At 40.5% G+C, this 21,585-nt stretch overlaps 2 protein-coding genes across 2 annotated transcripts in view; one reads left to right on the top strand and one right to left on the bottom strand.

Annotated features, from left to right (window-relative positions):
- Positions 1–21,585, bottom strand: part of MED12L (mediator complex subunit 12L) — a 325,934-nt gene that overhangs the window by 136,672 nt on the left and 167,677 nt on the right. The gene's annotated exons all lie outside the window — the stretch shown is intronic.
- Positions 8,797–21,585, top strand: part of P2RY14 (purinergic receptor P2Y14) — a 56,027-nt gene continuing 43,238 nt past the window's right edge. Inside the window, exon 1 of the mRNA XM_077765909.1 lies at positions 8,797–8,866. The gene's annotated coding sequence lies outside the window, so the exon portion shown is untranslated. The remainder of the gene's footprint in view (positions 8,867–21,585) is intronic.

Here is a 21,585-nt window from a genome sequence, read left to right as displayed (position 1 = left end):
AGTGAACCTGTCACTTATGGAGCTAGCACAACAGGTGTACACAGGGACACTGTGGGCAAACCAGGACACGTGGCCCCCACGCTAGCAACACATAATTTGCGTCTACATTATGGCTTTGTTACTAATAAAATAAGCAGCTTAAGACAAGGAAAAAGAACTCAAGGGATCCAGTCGTCACGTCAACAAGAAGCTTCTTCCACCTAGTTTATTACCAAAAACTGACCCCCTAGAGGCTGGATTAGCAGCTATTCAACAAAAACTCTCTAATGGATGCTTCGTGGGAGTGTGGATGACCGTTTCTAGGTTAGGATTCGTTCCTAGCACTTCTGCGTAATGCCTACCCCAATGGAGTACTTCTGTGTGCTTCTGCTTCCTGAAGGAACACATTATCTAATTCTAGTCTCAGTTCTTTCCATCCTCCACAGCAAAACCACCATGGATCTTTCCTAGCACCATCTACGATTAAGAACAAAGTGTATGATCCGGAGAATTTGGACACCTTTTAGAGCCGGAGGCTGCCTTTGCCACCTTCAGGCACGGGCTTTGGTGGAGACACTACACAAAAACAAGCTGCTCGGAAGGCAGAGCCACAAGAGGGCCCAGGTGTCAGCTAACTCCGCAGCAGGATTAGACAGACGCCACCTGCAGGAAGTCTGTGACGCTTCTGAAAGAGGCTGATGAAGCCCCACCCAGTTCAAGCTGAACATAGTGGTTCCGCACTAGCCTTCCAGTCATGATTGAGTCACACAAGCCTGACCACATGACCTCATTTAACACGCCTAGCGATCCTTGAGCATCACAGGGTAGCAGCAAGGCAAAGCCCAGAAACTTGGCCACGTCAACTCTTTGTTAGGATTAGGCCGACTGGTCCATACAAAACAGCGGGAGAATCACTGTTGTGCTCACATTATTAACTAAAGAGATAGGCAACTCTACAGCATGAATTGCCAAAAACCACAGAGAATTTCTCATTCCTGCTGCCGGGGAAATTAAATTGCCTGGGACAACCCCACAATCCTCACACAATCAAGAAGGACAAACAAGTGTGCTTAGCTAACATCAGCGTGCTGGACGGAGAAAATTGATACTGCACACTTTCAGGTGTGCCTACTCTTTGGGTGAAAACTGGAAAAAAGAAACTGCATGTGACCACCCACAACACTTCCTCTGACTTCAGTTAACCTCAAATTCTCTGAAGACTACCCACAAAGCCTTCCCTTAAACTGGCTATGGTGGGTTCCTCCCACACACATCACACACAGCATGAGCAAGTGCAATCTGTTTATCAGAACTCTGGGAAAGTTTATCTAACAGAAATGAAGTAATTCTCTACATTCTTAAGTCTCATTCCTGCTCAATGATTCCACTCACATGATTTCTCAAGTCTCCTTTTCCTAACTTGTTCTAACAATTTTCTAAAGAGCTGAGCAGATAGAGCACTAAATACATGGTGTTAGAAATCCTCTCAATTACCTGACCTGGGATGAATCGATATGCAGATCGGGGGCTCAGAAACCCACAAAAAGGAGTTCAAAAATGTGCAAATCCAAGTGCTAACACAATGCCCCTGGGATAATACTATTTAAAAACAGTCGCAGTCCTTGTTTTATATTAATTACCTACAGAATCAGAGCATCCTGTAAGGACAGTCTCAGCCTCCCCATATTTTAGTAACACACATTCACTCAACAAGCACTTCTGAGAACCTACTATGGTAGTGGGCACTGGACAATCCAAACAACCAGCAAGTACAGCCACAGCCCCTGCTAGCTGGGTGAGTTTTAAAAACACAGGCCACATGGGATAAATACTAACACCACTGAGGTATCAGGGACACTTCCAGGAAAGTAACGATTGAGAGAGGTCTTAAGGGCAGATGGGAGCAGTATGATTATTATCAGAAATGTTACATTGCAGAGAAGCAGAGATGTGGGGTGGGGTGGAATCCCTCTTCTACTTCCTCATTATCTTTCCAAGATACACAGAGAAGAGGAAATAGAAGAGGAAATATATGCACTGAAGTTGTTGGTTTTTTGAACAGTTAAAATTCTCAATGTTGATTCTCTGCTAATAACATCAACTGAAAATTCATTCCTTCTGATTTTTAAGGTTAAACATAATCTAACACCAGCAACACAGAAAATCTATTTAAGCATTTCAACTAATTGGGACAAGGTATTCAACACGTGACTCACCATTAGTGCTACCCCACAGTGAGGTTTTGTAGAGTACCTACAAAATATGGAAATACTGTATATATCAATACATGTTATAAAATGTCACTTCTGTCATCCTACCAGAAGGTGGACATATTGTACCAAAAGACTGTTTCTCCGTCATAATTCTCAGATAAACCTAAGTACACAAGTGCCATCGAGTTCACTCATTTCAAGAAGTTAAAAAACTTAACAAAAGACTTGCTTTAAAATAAAACTGACTAAGTAGGTTTTAATGGCATAATTCCTACCACTCCACCACCCTAAATCAATGTGCTGGCTTGGGCAGGACTTAATGCTTCATGTAGAGAAACACAAAAAAGGCATGTCTGTACTCAGTTTTCAGGTTATACTTTTTAAAGCGTATCATCCATCATTTTACTACAAAACACAAAAAATTCACTCCATCCTCGATTGTGACCTCCTCAGCATAAGAGTTAGGACCCTCCACATTGTGGCCCACTCCACCTTTGCTGACTTTCCATCCACAGTACGCTCACGGTCACCTTGTTTTTGAATCCCAGATTGAAATTCACCCCAATGTGTAAGTAAGAATCATTTAGTAAGAACCAAAGACCATCTCTTTCACAGAGAACTATTTCCAAACCCACTTCCTTTAAATAACTCTGTAAATTCATATAATGTATAGGGCCTTGTACTAACATCCTCTGTAATTCTTATCTCAATAGATTTCTCAATGTCCAGTAGAATCCTGCATCTATTCACACACCCCCAACATGTACACACTTGCCAGCAAAAACTTTTAATTTTTTTTTAATGTTTATTTATTCTTGAGAGAGAGAAACAGAGTATGAGCAGGGGAGGAGCAAAGAGAGAGGGAGACAGAATCCAAAGCAGGATCCAGGTTTCGAACAGAGCCCGACGCAGGGCTCGAACTCACTAACTATGAGATCATGACTGAAGCCGAAGTCAGATGCTCAACCGACTGAGCCACCCAGGTGCCCTAACTTTTTTTAATTTTTTTTATAATATAACTTACCCAGTAAATAGCTGTTATGGTTAAAATAAATTCACTGAAAATGTTCTTACTGGGGCACCTGGGTGGCTCAGTTTGTTGAGCGTCCAACCTTACCTCAGGTCAAGATCTCGTGGTTCGTGAGTTTGAGCCCCGCATCGGGCTCTGTGCTGACAGCTCAAAGCCTGGAGCTTGCTTTGGATTTCTGTGTCTCCCTCTCTCTCTGCCCCTCCCCAACTCGTGCTGTCTCTCTGTCTCTTTATCTCTTTCAAACTTATCTAAGGGCCAATCAATATGGACTACATGAATTATGGAATACTAAAGAGCTATGAAAAAAGAACAAGGAATTTCTATACCAGGCTAACGTAAGTCCTCAAGACAGCAAGCTGAGTAAAAGTACACTAGTGTGTCTTACCATCCAATGAAGAAAATCTAGTATAAAGCACTAACAATAAAGTTGTTTTTGTACTTAAGTAAAGATTTTGGGGTAAGGAACAAAATAGGACATTTCTAGAACCAAGAAGAAAGAAAATCAACTTTTAAGGGCAGTTGATAACAAGTTGGATGGAAACTGACTGGAAACAATAACAGACCTATTTGGGGATTACGTTAAACCCACTCTATTTGTAGTATGAATACACAAGGGATATTTATATATAACCATTCTTAGTACTGAAAAGGCAGAGTTCAGGCTGGAAACAGTGTTGGAGAAAGGAAATGTAAGTGTGTCTGTGAACATGTGGTGGTGGGAGTAGCCATCATCTTGGAGATATGTGAAGAGTTCTGAGGAAACGATTAATCAGGATGAAATCATAGACTACTTAAATCATAGGATTCCACAACAGTTAAGTGGGAAGGGGATGCAGGAACACAGAATTATACAGCATAAATCAAACAGCACAGAACACTTTATCTTTTTTTGATGGTTAAGAATCCTGAAAGCAAGGAACATGACCTCTACCTATTCATTATGTTATTATTAAAATGATCATTTTTTATTTTGTATTGAGCCTGGTATCAAGTGTTGAGTAACACTTATTATGTGTGTTGCTAATATAACAAATAACTAATTTTAAAAATACATAAAGATGTGATCAATAGTTTGTCAGGATAAAACATTTTTGTAAACCTTAATAAGACACTTATTTCAAATTCCAAGAGAGAAAAACACATACAAGATCATCTTCACATTTCAGTATATCCAATGTCCAGGATGCACTCTTGCGTTGAAAAACGGCTGAGTCATCCACAAATATGCCCACATTTCCCATAACTCCACGTTCTGGGACAGCTAGGGCCTGTTTTCAAAACCTGGGTGACAAGGTGAGGTATGCAGAAAAAGGAAGACTCCACTCCTAAGACTTCCCTGCTAAGAAGAGAAAGTAAGAACAGACAGTGTAAGAGCAGACTTGCATCATTCCATTCCACCCAGTTGAGGAAAAAACTGATGAGAGAAGTGATCTGAGATATAAAACTCTAAGAATATAAATATAAAACATAAAAGGCCTCAGGAGAAGTCCGACAACATTGTTTTTGTTGCATAAGCCTCCTTTCAATACCCTTCCTTCCTCCTTGGGTTTCACCTCATCTTTGCCTGCTCTAGTCTTACTCTCTCACCATGGCTATGAATGCTCACCTCCTTAACACCACCTTCCGGATACTCTGATCATCAAACGCTCTGCTCTCAGGGCACACCTCTGCATGGGTGTCCAAAGCCAGAGCAACAACTGATAAGGGCACCCCAGCAGCTGGAGTGAGCTGAACAGAAAAACAGTTTGGGAGTACATCTGCCCAGAAGATGAAAGTCCCTCTAATTGTTATATGATCAGAGGCTCCAAAACAGGAAGGCAGGGATGCTCACACTTGGCCACATTTCAGAATTACCAGAATACATTTGAAAATATAGATTCCTAAGCCAAAAACACAAGAATTCTGGTTTGGTTTATTTGGGGGAAGGGTCTTGGAATTTGCATTTTTAAAGCTCACCAGGTCATGTAGATGGCCAGTCAGATATATAAACAAACAATGACTTTAAAAGAGTCACAACTGGGGCGCCTGGGTGGCTTAGTCGGTTAAACGTCCGACTTTCGCTTAGGTCATGATCTCGCGGTTTGTGGGTTGGAGCCCCGCGTCGGGCTCTGTGCTGACTGCCAGCTCAGAGCCTGGAGCCTATTTCGGAGTCTGTGTCTCCCTCTCTCTCTGACCCTCCCCTGCTCACGCTGTCTCTCTCTCCCCTAGAAATAAATAAAAATTAAAAAAATTTAAAAAAAAAAAATAAATAAAAGAGTCACAACTGGGGTGTCTGGGTGGTTCGGTCAACAGCACATCCCACTTCAGCTCAGGTCATGATCTCACGGTTTGTGAGTTCTTCTGAGTGGGAGCCCCATATCAGGCTCTGTGCTGACAGCTCAGAGCCTGGAGCCTGCTTCACTTTCTGTGTCTCCCTCTCGGACACTCCCCCACCCGCACTTGTCTCTCTCTCCCCTCTCTCAAAAACAAACATTGAAAAAAAGAAGTCAAAACTGCTCAAAGTCCCTACGTAAGCAGAGAGCACAGAGGACAGTCCAGAGGCCTGGGGCAGCAGGGTAGGGGGTAGGGGGAGTAGCAGATCCAGTATTTCTTCCAACAGTCTCTCAACCAAGGGAAGATGAATCACAAGACCCGGCCTTGCCGCCATCAGTCAGGTTCCATGGGCCCAGAACTCTACCAAGTCAGACAATCTGTCTTGACACATGCAGTCTTAAGAGAACGAGATAAACAGACAGCTCACCAAGTTCTTCTTGGACGCTTACATGTTCATCTTCCCCCAATTCCAAGCCCTACCCTCTGCCTCTACTGCGTGCCCTGGCACCAGGAGTCTGCCAATCTGCCTGCCGTCACTCTCTTTACGTTCCTCATCTCACACTAAAATGCTGTGTGATTACAATCAGCAGTTTTTGATGAGAATATACACTTTTCTTGTGTTCCCAACATGGACTGTCCCAGTGTACCCAACTCTCAGACCCTTCGTGAATTCACGAATCTGTGTTCAGTGTTCATCTGGTTCTAAGAGACACCCACAGGCCTGGGTCAGGAATCCCCAACTGTGGCTCTCAAGACTAGCTGCGAAGACCAGCACTGATACCTCCTGGCTTGGAAAACTTAAGTTTGCTGAGGCTCTATTTCCTGGGTTTTTTTTTTTTCCATAAAAACAGGCATGGTCACCCCTCAAATGGTTCCCATGGGAATTGGCTGTAAAAGGATCTAATACAAAGAAAGTGCTCCTGAACAGTGTTTGTGAGTGTGTACCTAGGTTTGATCTAACCTTTGGCAGCGAATATTCCCTTTGAGTTCCCAGCTGTCCCCTCCATGCCATCTTGCCCTGCTACCTGCCAATGCAAGTAGAGACAAATGCCACACACGGGCTTCCCACAAGCCAAATACAGCACACAGTCAGGTTTTGCTTAGGTGTACATCAATCTGAAAAGTCTTTTATTTAGAAAACAACAAGCAAAATTGGGGCAGACCTAAAAGTACAGTGAAGAGCAACAGCTCTATGAACTGCTCTAGTGGAGTCCAAATCCCAGCTCTGAGAACTGTGGAACCTTACTGAGGACTGCTGTGCCTCAGTTTCCCCAACTGTTAAGAAAAAGGGTGGGGGAGAGAATCGGGACAGAGCCCACCCAGCTCACAGAGCTGTGAGGACTCAGTGAGTTAAAACACATGAAGTATTTAGAACAGCATAAGCTCGGCACTGGCTCATCCACAGAGGAGAGAACACTGGCCCCTGACAAGCTCCGGGCCATGGCAGCTGACCCCGTGGGTGGGCTCTCTGCGTCACAATTCCTTCATCCCTCTGGGGCTTAGACACCATTCCCCTCACTTTTCTAGACTACCAGCCATCACATGACCACATATATGGGGTTATCTCCTTGGCCTTTGCAAGACCTGGTACCAGGAAGAACACAAGCAGCTCCAGTGAATTTAACTTCATTTCCTCCCAGTCACACTCAGTAACAGGTATGCAGAGCACTCCATGGCGATTACAGGAAGCCTTCGAGAGCAAGGGGACAATTAACGGGTGCTCCTGAGACCAGAAGAATAAACAGTGCCTCCAGCTATAAATCAGCGAAGTCTTGAGAGCTGCAGCTAAGAGACTGTTCATGCCAAATCATCCATTTAATCAGTGGCATGTTTACATCTGACGGGCACTGCAGTGCGCCCGGTACTAATAACCAGGCTCTGAAGGCTAGTCCCTACTTCCATGTATTTCCCCACCACTTCCCATTCAGCTGAAGCCAGCGGAGCCGGAGCCCACCTGCCCATGGACGTTCTTAGCCCCAGCAGTCCAGGCGGTGGCAGGCACTGCATGGGCCCCGACTAACACAGAAGAATGGATCCCTCACACAGACCATAGTGGGCAGTCTCCCTATACCATCTGTGGGTCCCCTGGGACCTCTGCTCAGAGTATGAAGGACCCATAGTTTGTGAGGCAAAAAAATAAGAAGCCGTGCTCACGAGGAAAGAAACCTGGGTCTGAGTCACAGCTCCCTGTGCAGGGTCTGGAACACTGCTTACCAGTACATACACAGTATCTAGAACAGCACCTGGTTTATCAGAAGTGTAATAAGTGCTAACATTTATTGAGACAGCTAATGTACACACTTCTTAGGCAAACCTAACTTTATGAGTGAAACCGTGAGCCCATAATCTGGCAACCTGAGTGGACACACCTGATGTGTAAGCATCTTATAAAGGGCATTAGAGGTCATGGTTTTCTTTCTTTCTTACCCGGTGCTGAGTCACACCTTGATAAGGCCTTCGACCCAAACTGTGCATGCTTCTCAATCTAACTGCACACTCTCATTTGATAGGAAAGGTACTGGAGCATTCTTGTGAACGTGACAAATCATACCACGTAACTTGAACTAAAAAATATGAAGTGGGTCCTGCCTTGCACTTTCACTACAAAACAAACGAAGCAAATCGTTACCAAATGAGGAGGCCATCTGAAGTACTACTCCTGATCTGTCAGTAATACTATAATACAGAAAAACTAATGTGGAGACAAAGGGACAATGGCAGCACCTCTTATCTAACACATGTGGCTTCTGATGTCAAAAATGCTTACTTACTCAAATGCTGATTCTGCATTTCCAGGTAGCCCCAGTTACTACCTATGTGTGAGCAGCTATTTACACTGGGTGGCTGTCGACAAGTTCCTCCGACCAGGGTATTTAAGAGAACCGTGCTTAGCATAACACCCCGGCTGCCACTGGGTCCTATCGCAAGTTGATTTGGCCAAGTGTAAGAAAAAAAACCTATTTAGGTTGTTGCCTAACTATTCATTTGTCGAATGATGTGGTGATATTGAAAAAAAATAGAAAATTTCAAGGGGCGGGGGAAGCCAAGCTTCTTTTGGATCACTGAAGGAAAAGACATTAACACGGAGGCCAGCCTGACACCCACAGAGATCCAAACATCTCTCTCACTTCCATTTCCTGGCAGCAGCTGACCGACCAACTCAACTGTAACAGGAGACCCATTATGTTGCAGTTTCTGTCAAGTTCCTGATTTTCATCTGTTCTTCAAGACGAGCAAGAACCCTTCGTGTGACAGCCTTTATGTGGAGTGTATACTGAGACATATTCTGAAATGAACGCTGTTTGACTCACAGACCACGGGCTGCAGGCAGGTAAGGAAACAGCTTTTCTGTGAGATAACGTGAGCACATATGAATGCCTTCGGAGAACAGAAATGATCTGTGAGCTGGGTGGCAGCAATACCTGTGCTACCACTGGAGGAGCACATTCTTAGTAAGTCACTTATTGTTTATTATTTGAGAACTATAATTGGTTGCTAAGGGGTTACATTTGCTCATACTGAGTTTGGGATCCAAATTGGACACTTTATCATTGATGACTACTTAGGATTTCCAATTTGGGCTATTCTGTGAAGAAGATGTATCAAAGAGAGTGCCTAAAAGGTATTCATCCAGGACAAACTTTTTTTTTTTAATGTTTTTATAGTTTATTTATTTTTGAGACAGAGGATGGATGGAGGAAGGGTAGAGAGAGAGACACACACAGAATTTGAAACAGGCTCCAGGCTCTGAGCTGTCAGCACAGAACCCGACACAGGGCTTAAACTCACGAACCACGAGATCATGGCCTGAGCCACAGTCGAACACTTAACCCCCTGAGCCACGCAGGTGCCCCCAGGACAAACATTTTTAAAGGTTATAAAAGTATATCAAAATTGCCTCTAAGAACTACGCAATCAATTATTACTATACTTACAAGTCAGTGTGTATGTTTCTTTGTACTTGCACGAGTCCACAGATATATAGTTATTATCTATATGGACATACACTGATAAGGATAAAAGCCTTTGTCTTTGTTGGTATTGGTATAGCTTAATCCTACTAGTGTCTAGTAAGATATTTATTTGCTTTTAGAGTTATAAGCTACAAAAACACCTGTGCATAGCAAAAATTTCAGTTAATACACTACTTATTATGGTTTATGACTAATCACCTAAGTTATTTCAAATATTTTAAACATTATGAATTTAAATTACACACAGAGGAATTTAAAATTCACACAGGGGAATTCCACAACGTGAGCATATTCAACCAATCTCATGCAATCCATCTAATCCAGAAATATATTTAAGTTTTTATTTATTGAGAGAGAGAGAGAGAGCAAGCAAGCAGGGGAAGGGCAGGGAGAGATGGAGACAAAATTCCAAGCAAGCTCCATGCTATCAGCAAGGAGCCAGATGTAGGGCTGGATCCCACAAACCTAGAGATCACAACCTGAGCCGAAATCAAGAGTTCAATGCTCAACTGACTGAGCCACTTAGGCACCCCCAGAAATAATTTTTTTAAAGTACACCTAATCCTATGGAGAAAATGAATCAAAAATCACACTGGTTTAAAAAAAAAAAAAAAAAAAAAACAAGCCCACACACATTGTAGTTCATATATTCTTCTTGTTAAGACAGACTTGAAAACAATTTTAGTACTAAAACACTTAAATATCCCTGATAAGTTTAAAAAAAAAAAATGAAAGAATATGTATTCACCCTAAAATACCAGAGAAATATAATTTTATCTTTTTTGAGCATATAAGTTATATACTTCAATAAAACTATAAATACATAATAATCGTATGCACAAACATAAACAAATGGTTACATACACATAAACTGTAAGTTATTGCATCCATTATAGTGTGCTACAGAAGAAATGAGGACACACCTAGATACTCACAGCATGAAGACACACTAAGGGGAAATGGGCAAGTTGTGGGAAGAGAATTACCATTTGCTGAGATGTTACAGTGCCCATTTCACACTTGAAGAAACAGGTAGAGAGCACTAACCACCCTGACGAAGACCACTCAGCTGATCTCACCATGAGCCTGAGCTCCCTGAGAACACGTGAGGCACCTGTACTCCATTCATGGCAGCTCCCAGAGACCACAGGGTTTCAATCAGCCCAACCTTACCACTGCCCACACTTGCTCCCTCCCCTTCCACTGCACCCCACCCAATCACCAATCAGCAGGTGCTAAAATCCTCAACTACTTCCATCCTCAACGATGTATTTGGAGGATAGTACTTTTTAAATTATGTTTCTTAATGTTTAGTTTTTGAGGGAGAGAGCACAAGCAAGAGAGAGGCAGTGAAAGGGGAGGGAACAGAGGATCTGAAGCAAGGAGCTGACCACATACAGCAGGGAACTCCATGTGGGGCTCAAACTCACAAACTGATCAAGAGATCAAGACACCATGACCTCAGCTGAATGAGGTCAGATGCTCAACCAACTGAGCTACTCTGGCACCCCTGGAATATAGTATTTATAATTCTCTGGCTATAACAATGCTCAACCTAGTATCAGGCACACATCTTAGGGGGGAAGTTATACTTAAAACATAAATTAAAACCATCCCTGCCATCTTTAAACAGAATACAATGGGGAGGGGGAGCAGCAATAGAAAAATAAAGTCGCTCTTGAGGCTCCTGGGTGGCTCAGTTAGTTGAATATCTGACTTTGGTTCAGGTCATGATCTCATGAGTTCAAGTCCTGCACTGGGCTCTCTCCTGTCCACACAGATCTGGCTTTGGTTCCTGTTTCCCTCTTTCTCTGCCCCTCCCCCACTAGCACATGTGCACAAGCTCACTCGCGTGCGTTCTCTAATAATAAACTTGAAAAAAAAATTTTAATAAACGTTAAAAGAAAAAAAGAAAGTCTCTCAAAGTCCGAAGAATGAGGGTGGGGGTGCCACATTAAAACAGCTATTAGTATACTAGGTAGCAAGTTACTAAGTAAATACCGTTTAAGAGGCCAGGCTGCCAAGCTCCCTGAGTCCCATTCCCTGATGTAATACTGATAACATCCATACAAAACTGCTATAGGACTGAATTAGATCATGTATGTAAAGTCTTTAACACAGTAAGACAAGAAGCATTGAGTAAATATGGGCTGATACCATTTTGTGAAGGCCTCAAAGTAGATATATATGTAATTATATATAACACCATTGGAAAACAGAAGAAGAGGGGATGGAAGGACAGAGGGAAGAAGGAAGAAAAAAAACCAGTCAAGGTTATTTCCCACTAGATCTAAGATGCTTCTGAAGTCAAGTGCAAAACAGGAATATTACTGCCTCTAGAGTGAATTTAGGTGTTAAAGCTTCCTAGGCCGATGTGTTTTATGGCAAGACACCAGAAGTCACATTTATTACATCTGATTTCAGCATTTCCTTGCAAGTTAGCTGTCTCAACCTGCCAGCATGAGCAGTCTCTGGACAAGCAAAACAGACCAGCCCAGAGATAACAGGGTGGAGTCAACACAAACTTACTCTGCCACCTTCCTCATGGGTATCTGCACTTGCAGAAGATTGTCTGACAGAGGACGATGGGACAGTAAGGAGAGTTTCTTTCAATGAAAATTGCACCATCAGCGCAATCACCAGTGAATTTGTTTAGATATGCAAATTTTTTATCCCAGAACTACTGAATTATGAAACTGTGGGAGTGAAGATTAGCAATCTGTGTTTTAACAAGCCCTTTAGGTGATTTTGTGCACATTCAATTTTGAATTCCGGTAGGTAAAATGACCATACATCCTGGCACAGGGTCAAGCATGTATACTTCCTACTTAAGTGACCTAGTTTGGACAGTAAATTATATGGTCATCCTCACATTTCAGACTGGACACTATAAAGAGTGGGCTCTATTTACTACTTGGGATTTCAAATTAGCTTCAAGTCTGCTACCACATTCTGGTAATGAACCCAACAAGTCTCTGAATGCTGAAAAATGCATTGCCCCAAGAAGTCTAGAGGGCAAGGCTAGAGAAACCCATTGCAATAGAGGTATCCTTCTTTGCCAAAAAATTAAACACTAACAAACTATATAAAATTCCCAGCTTCCTGAGTACTATATAGGATCAAGTTCCCTCCATCAGGTCTTTAAAAATTTTTTAGTGATATCTTCTGGCTCCTACACAGGGAGTTTTTTCTTCTACCAACTAGCACCCTAGAAAAGTACAAACCTAAAAGGTAACTTACTAGCCTTATTTTTATCATAATAACTTAGCTATATTAATTCCCAGAAAAACCAAGTTTACCACAAAGCTTCCCAATTACCCATTCTTTTAAAGGCAAAGTTAAATGTTGGTTATATGCTTTTGGATATGATCAATTTTTGACTCCTTTGAAATCTTTTGTCTTTACACAGTCTGAATTAAACGGCTGGTTTTTTATTCCACTCTGAAGCCTTCCAGCTGTTATTTCTGAAAAGCATCAAAGGGCTCAGACACCATGTTCTGACCCTTCATCTCTCAGATAAGAAAATAAATATAGAAGGACAGTCGCTTCTATTCAATTATGTACCATCTGTTGTTAAACTCAAGATGTCAAAGAGAAAAGTGATCAGCTATTTGGCAGCTCAGGCTTGGCCCAAAGGAGACTGTGTACTTTGGTGTAGTCATTTGAATAGAAAATCTGATTCTCAATTTTTCAGGATCACATACACTGATTTTCATGTAATCACTAGACTGTAACAGCAATTTACACCAAGCAGACCTGCCATATGTCAAGTTCTCCTTTACTGCGGGGGAGATACCTGGCTTGAAAGCAAGACTCACCGATGCTTATAGGATCTTCCCAGTGAGTTCAGCCCAAAGGTCAATGGTTGGTAGATAAGCTCACAGAAGGCTTCCCCTAAAGAATGTTTCCATCCTGATACAGAGGGTAAATGAAATCTTCTTCCCATCCTGGACATATTTCAGTCATTCATGCATTCATGCAGTAAAGACTGATTGTGTAACATGTACCCACCATAATTCTATATGATGCTAACAAGTTGGACTACAGCAGACTCCCTGACCTCATCGAGCTTACATTTTATGAACAGGCACCAAGACAAGCCCCGACATCTTCAATGTTACGACAACAATTTTTGGACATATTTTAATGTAATAGATGATACAGACTATATATATTTTTTTAATTTTTTTAACATTTATTTATTTTTGAGAGACAGAGAGAGACAGATCATGAGCAGAGGTGGGGCAGAGAGAGAGGGACACACAGAATTGAAAGCAGGCTCCAGGCTCTGAGCTGTCAGCACAGAGCCCTACATGGGGCTTAAACTCACGAACTGTGAGATCATGACCTGAGCCGAAGTGGGACGCTCAACTGACTGAGCCACCCACGCGGCCCTAGACTATATTTTATTTATTTAATTTTATATTTACTTATTTAATGAAATAGAGCATATAGATTATATTTTAATTTTCTTTATAGAGATGTGAAGTGGACCTGATCTCATCAGAATTCAACCAACATTTATGAACTTGATCCAAATCCATGTCCTAACCCTATTATAAGCTGACAGCCCGACATATATGGATGATAAACACAGGATATGGAAAATGATACAAAATTCAGTTAAATATTGTAGGAATTGGCTTTAGCATTTAATATTCTCTTTTTCCTGGCCCTGAAACTGCCTACCTATGTTCCTGCATAAGGACCTCACTGCCTCTTCCCCTACTATAAATATCTCTGCACGCACCATTTTTACAGAAGTGAAAAAAAGGAAGAGAAAAGATATGTTGGAATTTAAAGAAATTCTCAGGGCACCTGGGTGCCTCAGTCGTTTAACTGTCAGACTCTTGGTTTCAGCTCAGGTCATGATCTCATTGTTCATGAGTTCGAGCCCTGCATCAAGCTCCACGCTGATAGCGCAGAACCTGATGAAGATTTTTTCTCTCTCCCTCTCTCTCTACCCTTCCACAGTGTGTGCATGAGCTCTCTCTCTCTCTCAAAATAAATAAACTTTTAAAAAAGGAAGAAGAAAGAAAAGAAAACCTAAAATTTAAGATTAGCTGTCTTGTTATCACTGAATCTATTTAGAGTCAAACAGCAGCAGCCCTAATCATTAGTGCCATGGAGATTGGTAGTTTGTTAACGACCAAAAAAAAAAAAAAGACGAACAAAGTCAGAATCATTATTAGAAAAGGAGATCTCCTTTAAATACATTACTTTAACTTAAAATAAGGTACACCTACTTCATAATCTTTTGGGGTCATGGCAAGGCTATTATTTCTGGGTCTGCTAATTTTCCTTCATAAACCAGGACTGTAGCATATTGCCAGTCATGTCCACTTTCTTACTTTATTTCAAATACTATGAGAATTTTGAAATTCTTGAGAAGCCATGGGAGTGAAAATAAGTAAGTAAATAAATAAATAACCGAGACCGAGACCAAGACCTAGACTTTTAAACCTTCAAAGGAACAGAGTGTGTCTTAGCCTTATAAGGAAATAACACAGAGGTTTTCCCACAAATGTTCAGTGACTGATGGCAGTAAGAGGATCTGAACAAAGTAACTGTCCATAGAACATTCTGCCTCACCAGTTTTTATCTAAATCCATCCCTAAACTACCTAAGAAAAGGTGCATGCCAAGCTTTCACTAAGAGATGACTTTCACTAAATCCTAAGTCCTCACTTGAAGACTTACCCTAAGTCCTCAAGTCTACAAAACCAAGATATGTAGCATAACAGTTCATGCATTCTTGAATCAGACTGTGCTATTTCAAATCCTGACACCACACCACTTACTCGTATACCACCTTGATAAAGTTATTCAATAATTCTATGAGTTCCGTCATTGATCATGGAAATTAAATGAAGTAATGTGCAAAAAGTATCCAAAGAATGACTAGCATGACATGAGTACAATGTTCACTGATGTCATCACCACCTTCTTTCTCAGTAACACAGTACAGTGGTTTGATGACTACAAGAACAGTGGGAGCCAAAAAGAGATCATGTGAATTGTAGCTTGTCAAAAGGTCTCTGCTCAGTTCATGTGTCTGTAAAAACAGAATAACATTACTTACTTAAAAATAACTATTGTAATAGTTATCATAATGCCTGGTATATAGTTGACAATCAAAAAGTATAGCCATTAACACTCATATATACAAATGTAGCAGATCTACATTCCACCAGATGTCCTCTCCTGCACATCTAACAAAACTCCATCCATCCAAAGAATCTTAACCAGCATTTTACTGTGGATTCAGCATTTCACTTGCGGCAGTGGAAGAAAAGCTACCTTCCCCCAAGAAATAATTTTCAGGGGCGCCTGGGTGGCTCAGTCGGTTAAGCGTCCGACTTTGGCTCAGGTCATGATCTCACGGTTCGTGGGTTCAAGCCCCGTGCCGGGCTCTGTGCTGACAGCCAGCTCAGACCCTGGAGCCTGTTTCCAATCCTGTGTCTCCCTCTCTCTTACCCTCCCCTGCTCACGCTGTCTCTCTCTCTCTCTCTCAGAAATAAACATAGAAGGAAGGAAGGAAGGAAGGAAGGAAGGAAGGAAGGAAGGAAGGAAGGAAGGAAGAAAGGAAGAAAGGAAGAAAGGAAGAAAGGAAGAAAGAAAGAAAGAAAGAAAGAAAGAAAGAAAGAAAGAAAGAAAGAAAGAAAGAAAGAAAGAAAGAAAGAAAGAAAGAAAGAGGGAAAGAGAATTTTCAGAAGGCACCCACTAAACATATAGGCTACATATAATCTGGGAAAAATTCTGTGCTACACTGTGCGGTTAAAATAGGACGTCAGAAAAAGGAAAGAACATTGTGTGTTGAAGCATGTGGTGGATTTAAGACACAAAATTAAGCTGAATCTTGAAAAAAGAAAATAACATACCAATAGAGGAGTGGGAAATTATATACCAAGTAGGGAAATAACTTCAATTAATATGTTTTTTGACCCCTAAGCATGTCTTCTCTTGATCCCTTGACCTGAGATCTTGATCCTGTTTGGAATTATCTTCCCTTCAATGCCCAGTCTCTGGCATTTATCAATTTCCATCGTCAAAACACAATATAAACCATTTCTTCCCTAGAAAGCCTTTCCTGTTTGGCTTGTGTTTTACACCTTTGATTTTTTTTCCCCCACTTAATTTAGGTTGCAGTTGAAACTACATACAATAAAATAGAAAGCAATTTTGAAATGTAGAGTGAGTTTTGACCCGAAGTAAACACCACCCCAATCATTATATTTCCATCACAAAAGCTCCTTTATATGCCTCCTTTCCACTTATAGGTGTCTACTTATCTGATTTCTGTCACTAGAACTTAACTGTACCTGTAGTAGAACTTCAGTGAAACATAATCACAGAGTACACACATGTTTTGGGTTGAATTCTTTTGCTCAATTTAAGGTTTTCATATTTATTGTTGGGATCACACTGTTTGGCATATATCATTTCTCCTGATTCCTAAGTGGTATTCTGTAAGTAAATCACAATTTCTTTTTTTCATTTTGATCTGTTGAACATTTGAGTCATTTCCAATTTTTGTTTGTTATGAATAGAGCTGCTATGAATACTCTAGTAAAAGTCTTTTTATGGACATATCCTTTCATTTCTCTTAGGTGAATAGCCAAGGAATTAAATTACTAGCTCATGAGCTGTATGTTTAACTGTATTAAAAGTTACCAAAACTGCTTTCCAAAGTAGATTTTCTACTTTATACTCCAAATAAAAATTTTTCCATTTCCTTGAGAACAGTTAGTATTGTCAATTTGGGCATTTTGTTTTTTGGGGATTTGGGTTTTGTTTTGCCATTTTAATGGGTGTGAAGTAGTATCTCATCATTATAATCTGCATTTCCCTATTAACTCGAGATGCTGAGCACCTTTTCATATGTTGTTTGGTAAACATCTTCTTTTGTGGCTTGTTTCCTCATGTTATTTGGCCATTTTTTTAACTGAGTTATGAAAATTCTTTAAATAGTATGAGTCGTTTAATAGAAATATGTATTCTGTATTTTTCCTCCCATTCTGTGGCTTGTCTTTCATTTGAAAAATGGAAGCTTTCAATTTTAGCAAGGTATAATTTATTAACTTTTTATTTTATGGTTAATATATTTTGCATCCTAATAAATTACTGCCTGTCCAAGGTTGTGAACATATTCTATATTCTTCTAGAAGCTTTATGGTTTCAGTTTTACATTTAGGTATATAATCCATCTTGGATTGCTTCTTTGACTCCTTATTTCATCAGGCAATAGATCTCTACAGAGAAGAAATGATCTATAAACACTACTGATTCATTCACAAATGCCCCCATGGGTTGAGAGAAATCTATTCTGAAAGTCTGCTGAAGAGCCTATGCTTAGCCTCAGGGACATGCTGGGTAGAAAACCTATTAATAGGAATAAGGTCACAAATGTGATCCAAATGGACACAGAAGTCTCCATTTGAAAGTGATGGTCTGGGGGTGCCTGGGGGGCTAAGTCAGTTAAGCTTCCAACATTGGCTCAGGTCATGATCTTGCAGTTTTTGAGTCTGAGTCCCGTGTTGGGCTCTATGCTGACAGCTCACAGCCTGGAGCCTGTTTACGATTCTGTGTCTCCTTTTCTCTGTCCCTCCCACATTCACACTCTGTGTTTCTCTCTCAAAAATAAATACACATTAAAAAATTTTTTTAAATAAGAAAGTGGATCGTCTGGCCCTGCCTTACAATAAGCTTTTGACGAGGATAGGGATAATCCAGAGTTTCCATTTCTTAATGAACAACAGTTTAACCCAGCATAAAAAAAACAAACAAACAACAGTTTGCTCACAGTATTTTCTTGCTCTTTGAATATGCATTAGAACAATTACAATGTCACTAGTATAAACTGAATTCTCTTTAATGAATTAGGCATCAGTCAAGTGATTCTTAGCTCCACTGAAAACTGACTTCTAAAATGAGTAATAAATGTAGAAAATATTACTCTCTGGGGACATATTTTCTATAGCCTAAGACATATGCATTATTTTATAAGATTTAGATGACATTTAAAAATGTTTTAGTAGTATTTCTTCTAGGTAACATATCAACTCAAACCATAAAGAGAATTATACCTACTACTCAAAGATTATTACTTAATGCATCTAAAAAAAGCAGTTATTTCCTTGAGATTTTACTAAGAAAACACAAGATTGGGAAGAGTAAAAATACTCTTTCCCACTTTTCGGGCTTGGAAAAATTAACAAATTAACTGGGGTCATAGCACATTTTCTGAGTACTTAGCAATGAAGTTGGCAAAACATTCTGTATACTAAAAAACGAAGAGACTATTCTGAAGAGTTGCATTATGACAGCTGCTTCCTTGATGATACAGAGCTAAAACACACCCAGTGTTTAGCAAGCCTCATTTCTTATTACCAGCCTGAGCGTTTACGTTTCCACAATACAACTGAGGGACTGCCACAAGAAAACTATTTACAGCTGAACAAGACCTAAGCACTCATTTGCAGCCTGCACGTTCTCTATGTTTAATGAGTACCCAAGATTCACAAGCTAACATTGCTTAGAAACTGTCAACAAGGGGCGCCCGTGTGGTTCCGTTGGTGAAGCGTCCAACTTCTGCTCAGGTCATGATCTGACAGTTTGTGAGTGTGAGCCCTGCATCAGGCTCCATGCTGACAGTGCAGAGCCTGCTTCAGATCCTCTCTCTCCTGTTCTCTCTTTCCCTAGCCCACTCTGGAGCATGTGTTCTCTGTCTCTCACAGAAATAAACATTGAAAAAGAATTTTTAAATAAAGTATCAACAATAGTTACTTAGAATTTAGGGGGAAATAGAAACAAGTACCATGTAAACCTGGTATTGTTTCTTTTTGAATAGAAAAGAAGTTTTCACAGCTACCTACTTTAATGTGGCTAAGTTATGCATTTAAATTCCTTTTTCTCGTTGTCAAGTATTTCAATTATCACCATTCCCTTAATGGAACTCCATTACTTTTATGCCTTATTCAATGTATAATTCTTTCCACAGCCTTAGGTCAGAAAGAATAAAAGCAGCAAAAAATAAAGTCCTGGTAAGGAATATTGTCTTAAGCCATATATTCCATGAAGTGTTTAGTTAATGGTTCTAATAGTCAAAATAAACTTTTCATTTAAAGAATGTAAGAAACTCTACCATTCAGGAAATACACCCTAGAATAAGCTACCCAAAGTTTAATTTGAAAAGTTCTCTAGGACTTCACAGCACTGATATAATTCACTGATGCTAGCTATGAGGTAAATCTTAATTTCCCCTAACATCCATTTCAAATCACACTGAAGGCACCCCATGAGAGATTGCATGGACTTCACGTCAGGAAGGAATTTATAAAACGTACAGAATCTGATGGCATATGAGGACTGAGCACACCACTCCCTCCCTGAGAGGAGGGAACCTTTCTTTCATAGAATGTCTACAGCAATTTCTCTTCTTGTTAGACTTTCTTCTTTTTTTTTTTTTTTTAATATTTTTATTTATTTCTAGGAGAGAGAGAGAGAGAGAGACAGTGTGAGCAGGGGAGGGTCAGAGAGAGAGGGAGTCACAGACTGAAACAGGCTCCAAGCTCTGAGCTGGCAGTCAGCACAGAGCCCGACGCGGGGCTCGAACCCACGAACCGCGAGATCATGACCTAAGCGAAAGTCGGACGCTTAACCGACTAAGCCACCCAGGCGCCCCAATTGTTAGGCTTTCTTCTTAACCAGCAGCCAAATGCCCCTGCTCACGTTTTATTTTTCCCGGTCACAAGCCTCCAAGTCTCAAAGCTTTTCTCCTATGGGTGGAGTTCCTTCATACTGATTTGTTCATATCACTTACTCATATGCTTCTTCATTTATGTAAAATCTTCAAAGTACTAGAAGAGATTCGAAGGAAAAAAAAAACATGCAGCACCCTCACCCTCCCTCGTCTCATATAACTAAGACTAATGTGAAAGTCAAAAAATAACAACACCCCAAAAAAGGACTACACTATTATACAAGTACTTTTGTGTAAATAAAATTTTCATAATGTCTAAAGTCTAGTCAAACTGTGTTTTTTGGGGACTTGTTTGTTATTTTTTTTGACCAGTGAATTTTTTAAAAATTTTTTAACATTTATTTATTGTTGAGAGACAGAGACATGAGCAAAGAGAGGGCAGAGAGAGAGAGGGAGAAACAGACTCCGAAGCAGGCTCCAGGCCCTGAGCTGTCAGCACAGAACCGGATGCGGGGCTCCAACCCACAAACCGCGAGATAAGTACCTGAGCTGAAGTCAGATGTTTAATCGACCACCCAGGAGCCCCATAGACCATGGAGTTTACTGATGAGACACTAACATGCCTATGAAGCAAGGACAGCAGACAACTTAGGTTCTACTAAAACCAGAAGCTGGAAATGCCCTAAGGCCATGCTTTCCTCCTCTAATATGTTTTCCTCTTTAAGCTGTTTCATTCCTGCTAGTTTTGTTTTGGTAGTGACTTTACTTTTTACCAATACAACATTATAATTCACATCTTTCCTTCTTCACTGATTTTTTTTTTTTTTTTAATTTTTAAATGTGTTACTGGTTCAGTTCCCCATTTCTGTGGTCTCCGGCTATCTTTCCAGCTACACAATCATCTCTGGACCTGTGGCCATGGGCATTGGGTAATAGCATTCAGGATTCTTTCTGTTGGGTGTCATCCTTAAAGGAAGAGTGTCATTGTGAACTTAGGGAACTCTCCCAAACATGTTAGTTGATATATCATGCTGAGAGGCTGACTTATGGTTATCCGAGGTTATTCTTTCAACAACATTCACTTAGGAAGGTAAATCAAAACGTTTCTACACTTTTAGGCAACTATATTTAATGTTAAGTTCATTCACTCAACAACAAACAGCTCTCCATTTGGGCTGGTACTATGAATAGAAGCCTAAAGTCTTCTTCTGCTTGGGATTTCTGGACATATTCAGTGTTAAGTTTCAAATATTTCACAAACTTGTTTGCATTTTGACTTTGATAAAGTTCATGTTCTCATTTTAACAGAGGCCTCTGAGTGCCTCAAAATTGAGGATGTGAAGAAAAATTTCATTACTTAACAGGAATCAGATGA

The sequence above is a fragment of the Crocuta crocuta genome, unplaced genomic scaffold, assembly GCF_008692635.1.
Source record: "Crocuta crocuta isolate KB4526 unplaced genomic scaffold, BGI_CrCroc_1.0 scaffold54, whole genome shotgun sequence".
NCBI lineage: Eukaryota > Metazoa > Chordata > Mammalia > Carnivora > Hyaenidae > Crocuta > Crocuta crocuta.
Note: the sequence above shows the minus strand (reverse complement) of the source record. Positions and strands in the feature narration are given on the sequence as shown.